The 8,205-nt window shown below is 42.3% G+C and overlaps 1 pseudogene; it reads right to left on the reverse strand.

The window, feature by feature from the left end:
* Positions 1-7,323: 7,323 nt before the first annotated feature.
* On the reverse strand, positions 7,324-7,441 carry LOC124709366 (annotated as a pseudogene).
* Positions 7,442-8,205: the final 764 nt, after the last annotated feature.

The raw sequence follows: 8,205 nt of genomic DNA on the forward strand, positions 1-8,205 counted from the left end.
CTCCAGCAGCTGGTTGTAACAGAATGACCATGGACGCGAGGGATATAGTTGTAGGCGTATGGGCAATGGGCAGACCTATCACTAACTGTATTCCCACTTTAAGGTGGCGAAATAAATGAAGGTAAGATACACACCTGACAAGAGAGTTTTATACATCACAACGGGAAGGTGAATATGACACTTAACTTAATTTGGCGGTAATGAGCAGATTTTCCTATCAGTATGTAATGCAAAAATGGATGACACTCAACCGACAGTAATTATCACACCATTCCTATAATGCATGTTTGAGTCTAAGGTGAAACAAGCAGCGACAGGCGTTTTAGTATGGAATTCAGAGGGACAAGGGCAGAGGCAAGGCCGCACTACAGGGGGTACCACAGGAACCACTTAAAGGGGTGTCCCGGGCGGAAAAGTCAACGACCTACAAGGTGACTCAGATGGGGCGAGTGAGTATAACGGCCCAACTGAGGGAGGACAGGAAAAAAAGCGTTTAGAAAACTGTGTTTCGGAATTCCAAATGGATACAAAAAAAGACCAATGACGTATTTTCGATCACATGTCCAGCAAGTGTTACACGCATCAGAGAGTCAATGTGCACACTTAGGCGTCTGGGACGGGCACAAAACGTCTGATTGGGGGAGACGCACTAGGAAGGAGAAAAGAGCCAAAGTTTTGACGTAATTTAAGGGTAGGGACCTTGCGACTGGCAGAGAGAGTTTCCACAAAATAAGAGGTACCTTCCTATTGGTCGAAAATAGCCGTGATGTGAAGAACAAAAGAACCCAGGTGGGGAGACACTTGGCTGTGAGTAAGACAAGACGGATATTTTCGGGGACTCTTCTCTGAACTGGTGTCAAGTGCAGAATGAAGTTCATAACGCTCTGTGCGACGCAGAGGAGTAATTTGTATGAACACTGCCTTCACAGTGACTGATATCCAGCTAGAAACTAGCTGTAGCATCGTTTAGCTCCAACTGTGGAGAAACGAACCAGCCAATTAGTTAATTGTTCTTGCAAGAACCGAGAGGACATTATAATATGCACGCTGCTCCAACCATCTACGTGTATATCGCCACATTCTAAGACTAGGAATAAGTACATGTTCTCTCGCATAATGAGAAACATAGGGAAAGTTTCTGCTGGAAAATTCAGCAAATGTGTAATTAGTTTTATAGGAATTTCAGTGGAAGAGAGCGGCCTAGCAGACGACAGCTCATCGCAGCTTAAGGTAAATATCGCGTGAAGAGGCGTAAACTTGTTGGTTCATCAGCTTGCGTCCACTGTAAACTCGAGCGACCTTGGGTAATCTTTTGCTCAATTTGTCACATAAATAACCATCCGCTATAGACTTTACTGTCATCCTAAAAATAGTACAGAACTCTGAACCAGAATCAGACGATTTTCCTTGTACTGATCAACATCATGACGTAGGTTAGGAACAATTTTGTAAAGAAACGTCTAGTTCAACTTGTCAGGTTTAGATAATTAAACCTTCTGAGAGTTAATATTTAATATTGTTGTGTTTAGGATTATTTAACTTTTTTATGTTGACGAGATGCATTGTCGTGACAACTGTTTTTTTTGTCACATTGAAAACTATGTATAAGCATGTATTTTTGTGCTAATATTGCAATATTAAACATGTCATTTCAACATACATAGTTGTCTTCAGTCCTAGAATAAATAAACCATAAAATATTGCACATTGCACCACGTGGTGTCTTCTTAAAGATGGAAGATGTCGATGTCCTCGTTGCTGCAGAAGATTAGCGCCCGGTGGTAAACTCTTTGAGCCCGCCGGGGTGGCCGAGCGGATCTTGGCGCTACAGTCTGGTACCGCGCGGCCGCTACCGTCGCAGGTTTGAATCCTGCATCGGGCATGGGTGTGTGTGATGTCATTAGTTAGGTTTAAGTAGTTCTAAGTTCTAGGGGACTGATGACCTCAGAAGTTAAGTCCCATAGTGCTCAGAGCCATTTCAACCATTTGAAACTCTTTGAAGTGAGTACATATTAAAGTACCAATGATCACAATAGCTTCACTTATAGCCCTAATACAATATCCAAAGGTTGTTAGAAGGTAAAGTAAAGATTTTATATATGTGGTATCTTAATATGTACACATCAGTACGTTGGTTTTTTTTTCTCTGCGTCAAACAGTCTTTCCACAGATATGTCACAACCTTTATGACGTGATGCTTTCTGCATGGACATAACTTGTCAGTATAGATTGACTGTTTTGCGTCCTCGCATTACACTTCAACACCTGACCTGCCGCCCAGAGGAAAATAAGCATTAATGGTTTGCTCTTGCCACATTTACGTGGGGGCACTACCAGACACAAAAAAATACTACTCTTAACCGCTGTAATTGTTAGTTTGCAGCCCCACGGAGTGTCCGCGCGGTTTGAGGCGTCTTGTGACGGACTGCGCAGCCCCTTCCGCCGGAGCTTCGAGTCCTCCCTCGGGCATGGGTGTGTGTGTTGTTGTTAGCATAAGTTAGTTTAAGTAGTATGTAAGTCTAGGTACCGAAGATCTTGACAGTTTACACACATTTGAACATTAGTCTGCAGATTAAGTAAATACTGATGTAATGTTGTTTAGTACACTGTCGTCATCATCAGAAATATCTGCCCGCATTCTCGTTACTTCCTGTACATATATTCAATGAAATGCTCAATAACCTCAAGTTCTGGATATGCTACTCTCCATAAGATAAAAGACATACCATAATCTCTATGATTATATTTCTGTGCTGGGTGACACGGGAACAATCTCAACACATCCTAAAGTTATAAAATTTTCGCTGTGGAATTTGAAAGATGCTTTGGAATAGGAGTTCAGCGGTGTAACACAATTGGAAGCTGATCAAAACTAAACAAGGTAACAGCGCTGTGAAGCACTACCCCGGCGCCGGGAGAAGGAGTCCAAGAAACTTCAGCTCTACTGCCCCAAATGTGAGCAAAGACGTTACTCAGTGACAGTTTGTGTGTTTAATTGTCCGTTTTATGCCCATCAGTCAGTACTCTACTTTTGTAACAATCAAATAGGTTGCTCGTGAAGCTCTTCAGACTGTCACAATGTATACATTAGTCGAGAAAGTAGACCAGTTTCTGCTTCATGAAGAACGTCGCCAAACACTAGAGCAGTGCTGCGGTTGTATGCTGAAAGATATCATAAACGCTCCAAGCTGTCAACATCTGCCTCTGCAAAGGTTACAGAAACGTTTAAGACACAGTAAGTGTATAGAATAAACGGTGCCTAAATATGCAATGGCTACTGATAAAAGAAATGTAACTGAAATTCCAGCAGCGTTAACACATAAGGTACATGTCACAATGAGTCACCTTGAACTTGGTAAGAATTCAGTCACACTTTTTTCTTTTCTTTCTTGGTCGCAAAGCCTAATATGAAACAAGAGCGATGTTTTATTGAAGTGGAAATAGTGATGTTATTACGAACAAAGGTCTCGGATGCTATTTCGACTTAGATGATAATAATGCTGACTTATTGTCTTCATGAATAAGAAAGAAGAATCGCTGTTGTTTCTTGTATCACTTGTTTTTGGTTCAAAAAATGGTTCAAATGGCTCTGAGCACTATGGGACTTAACATCTCAGGTCATCAGTCCCCTAGAACTTAAAACTACTTAAACCTAACTAACCTAAAGACATCACACACATCCATGCCCCAGGCTTGTTTTTGGTCCCTCTTGTGATTGGTTCTTACTTTATCCTCATTTCATTGGTGTCTGGAGTGACATCTCATGACAACGATGGGAGCTGCGACCTAATCAGTTACAGAGGAGTCGGTATCTGGCGGGAAAAGGAGTGAATTAAACAATTCTGCGGAGCCTCGGAGAATGGGTAGAGTTTGTACGTATCTATTAACATATTATGAATTAACATCTCCCGTTGATATTTTCTAGCTGCATGCGAAGATTGATCTCAGGAACTACTATAGAGATTTTGATACAATTTTCGCTAATATGCTTAAAAATGGTTCAAATGGCTATAGGCACTATGGAACTTAACATCTGAGGTCATCAGTCCCCTAGACTTAGGACCACTTATCCTAACTAATCTAAGGACATCACACGCATCCATGCCCGAGGCAGGATTCGAACCTGCGACCGTAGCAGCAGCGCGGTTCCAGACTGAAGCGCCTAGAACCGCTCGGCCACAGCGTCCGGCGCCAATAGGCTTACATTACTTTATTCCGGAAACTCTTCGAAAACTCTGCAGCCTTAATAGCGTGGTGACTGCATAAAAACAGATCTTCCACAGTTCAAGCGAACTCCATCCTTGTGCACATGCTGAAACGTCTGTGTTTCTCCGTATACAAGCTGGTCATTAACTCGTTTACTTTACACTACGCGACTCCTGCCTATTTCATGTGTTCCCCATATAGTCTCTCTGGGCTGCAGGTAAGATTTCCTCTTGAAGGTGCAGGTTTGTATTTTGTAGAGTCCAATAATAAAATAATATATAAATACGATGGGTCTTAGATCGGCCATGTAGCGGCACTATCCATTGGATAAAACTCTAGGTAAACTGATGCACGAGGAAGGCTTGCGTATTTTATTTACTAGCGAACCCAGCAGTGCTTTGCAGTTGCTAAATGTGAATCGCATATACAGTCTAAAATCATCCGCCTCTCTTTCTTTGTTCATCACTTTATCCTCTTTCTCTGTCCACTACTTCCATCCCCCCCCCTCTCTCTCTCTCTCTCTCTATCTCCTCTTTACTAGCTCTCCATCTCCAAACATTTCGTTCTTTGCCCTCTCTATGTCCACTTCCTCCCCCACACCCCCTCTGTTTTTTATTACTGTTATTACAAAGGAAACCTTGATCGAGAATTGAAGTCGCTGAAAATTAATTGGTAAATCTGCTAGTATCATCGGTATATGAGAGAGACTTCTCCCGCTGCTGGACAGTAGCTGAGGACAGTAGCTGCAATGACAGCATTTCGCATAATTTTCATCTGCGAATGTGTGGGACGATTCATACTCCTTAGTAATATTCTAAGTGTGAGCTGATAAGCAATAAAGAAACTTTCCATTTGTCTTTTACAGCCGATTGGTAGTAATAAAACAAAACACATTGCTGTCTATGCAGTTTTTGTTTGAAGTTATATAATTGGACAAATAATATATACAGGAGAGCAAACTGTCTAATGGTTTAAATGCCCTGCTATCGTAGTTAAAACTCGGTGCAAGGAAGGAAATGAAACCGCTCAATTTCACTACACAGCACAATATTTTCTTTCTCGCAGTTCGTTTTAAGAGGAATCCTGTACAATATTTCTGAATATTTGCAAAATTGGAAGCAGAATAATCATAAACTTTATGATTTGAGGCACCATCATGTAGATATCATATTAATGGTAAGTGTGTAATATACGTATGTGTAATATGTGTAATATACGTGTGTAATATACGTATTTAATTGGCGTTTGGTGTGACATGTCGCCTCAAGGATGGGAGGTACGAGATTATCAGCCACAGAGTAGGCGGTGTGTGGTGGGATAAGCAGTAAACCGTTGCAGCAACTCAAGAGGGCAGCGGAGCTTGACCACAATCTGTATATAAGTTAAAATCAACGGCAGCGTCTTTCTGTCTATTTTTGGAGGCTAATCTCAGGATCCACTACAGGGATTTTGATACGGGAATCACTAATAGACTGATTTACAAGGAGGTTTGTGTACATGATTTAATACCGCAAAGCCAGACAAGTCGTACGTTCGTAGATACTTATAATTTGTTTCCAGAATGAATTTTTCACTCTGCAGCGGTGTGTGCGCTGATATGGCAGATTAAAACTTTGGGCCGGACCGAGACTCAAACTCGGGACCTTTTCCTCTTGCGGGCAAGTAGGTTTTGATTCACGCTACAGTGTGTGTTTCTGTGTATGAGTTGTTCGAGTTACTACTCCAGGTAACGCCTTCTTGTCTGTGCTCCCTCATGTCTTGCATTGCAAGTACTCTCCGACCCTCTAATGGTCCAAGATGTCTTTCTAATGATGTTTTCATCGTACATACGTATCGGAATTAATCACAAGATCTAAATTTCTCAATGCCTGATAACACAGAAACTTATAAGTCCTTCAAAAACCTGTGCGAAAGACTATAAAGTCCAAAACGTGCTGCTCCTAACAGTTGGGAGCAAACATGAATAGTGGAACAAACATGAATACTTTTTACCGCATGGCATTCAATTGTTTGAATGTTCGATTAGTTGTGACTTTCTTTCCGGGACATCCTTATATTGATGTGTGATTCATATTGTCGCCATCAACACTCATAGAACGAGAAGCTTCAATCACTTTCAGTCGCTGAAAATACATTTTTTGATAGATACGTGCTATGGTTGTATAAGATTCCCTAGACACCATTTGCTTGATACGGGCTGTCCAGTGGCATCCCGAAATTTAAGATCTATAGACGAGAGCAACAGACGGTATGTCTACTGGGAAAGCTGTAAAATTTTTGTACAGAATTTATTGAGAATTTACGAAATAGTTCCAAAACCTGCTAACACACAGCGCTGTAATCGCAATACGTAGTGTCTATAAATAGTGCACAGCAGCTCCAAAAGCTGCTAACACACAGTGCTGTAATCGCAATACGTAGTGTCTATAAATAGTGCACAGCAGCTCAGAGCAATCAGTTCCAACGGTGGAACGTAAAAGGAGGTTCGCGTACCGAAGGAAGAGCTTTAACTCACTTACTCCACTGAATAAGGTGTTTTTCTGGTACTGGAATGCCACAGGTTAGAACACACTTCTACTGCAACAAGGCACTGCTTTAAGACACGATTTAATATTTAAAATCCAAAAATCGTTGGCAAGCTCTTCGCTAAATACCAACAGAAAGTCAGGGTGGCTCGTGATCTAGCGGGGAATTTTGGCCCCAGGCAAACTGTAGTTATTCCTGAATATAATTCCGAGGTTTCTGGAATTATTCTGCAGAAACGAGGGCACTCTGTTCGAAGAAGCTGCAGCAGAGGCTGGTTTGATGCGTTCCAGTGCGCAGAAGATACTCACGTAGAGCCTACACACTTTTCCATTCAAAATCCAAAACCTGTACGAGCTGTGCGACAGAGCACTGACCGTGAATCAGAATCTCTGGACTAAACTAAAACTAAATTCCTCCCGAACGGGTCATGAAGGCCCAACGGTACCGACCGACCGCCGCGTCAACCTCAAACCATAGGCGTCACTGGATGCGGAAATGGAGGGTCATGTGGTCAGTTTGCGAGACTGTAGCCGCTACTTCTCTAACAAGTAGCTCCTCAGTTTGTCTCACAAGGGCTGAGTGCACCCTGCTTGCCAATAGCACTCGGTAGACCGGATGGTCACCCATCCAAGTGCTAGCCCAGCCCGACAAGGCTTAACTTCGGTGATCTGACGGGAACCAGTGTTACCATTGCGGCAAGACCGGTGGCAATCAGAATATCACAATGATTAATAATGAAGTATTTGATGTTGCCTCCATCTGGTTCACACATGAAACACATTTCCACCGAATCGAGTCGTGAATAAAGAAAACTGGCGATCTTGGATTTCCGAAAACCCCCATTTGTGTATGGCGAAACCATTTCATTATTCTTAAGTTATTGTTTGGCCGGCGTATGCGGCAGTGGCGTTATTGACCCTTTTTTCATGTGGGAAACGATCACTAGTGAGCATTACAATTTGGAAACAATTTGTCGGCACACGGCTAGCGTTGGAGGACTGACCAGACACCAAGTGACTAAGTGACTCATGTAAGATGGGGCCAGAGTACGTCGCGATGAACAGGTGTTACGTTTTCTTGATCAATACGTCAGGGATAGAATCATTACGTTGGACTGCACCACCACGCTGGACTAGCTTGGACCTGTGATCTGTGTGACAGCTGAATTCATTCCTGTAGAGACACTACAGGGTGTGATGGCAAATTTCATTGTTCGTTTGCGCTGCCTCCATACTGCAAGTGTTGGGCATTTCGAAACGATCGTGAGATGACTGCAGAGGACGAGTTTAATCATGCACGGTGGTACTGTATGAGCTGCACAGTATACAGGGCCATTTGTTAGCAGCTTTTCAAATTACTTCGAAACTTCTGTATAAAGTTCTTACAGCTGTCACAATAAACATTTTTTGTTGTACTCGTCTGTAAATCTTAGTTTCGACATTATTAATTTTGAGATCAGGGACCTTTTCGCTG

Source organism: Schistocerca piceifrons, chromosome 7 (assembly GCF_021461385.2).
Source record: "Schistocerca piceifrons isolate TAMUIC-IGC-003096 chromosome 7, iqSchPice1.1, whole genome shotgun sequence".
Classification (NCBI taxonomy): Eukaryota; Metazoa; Arthropoda; class Insecta; order Orthoptera; family Acrididae; genus Schistocerca; species Schistocerca piceifrons.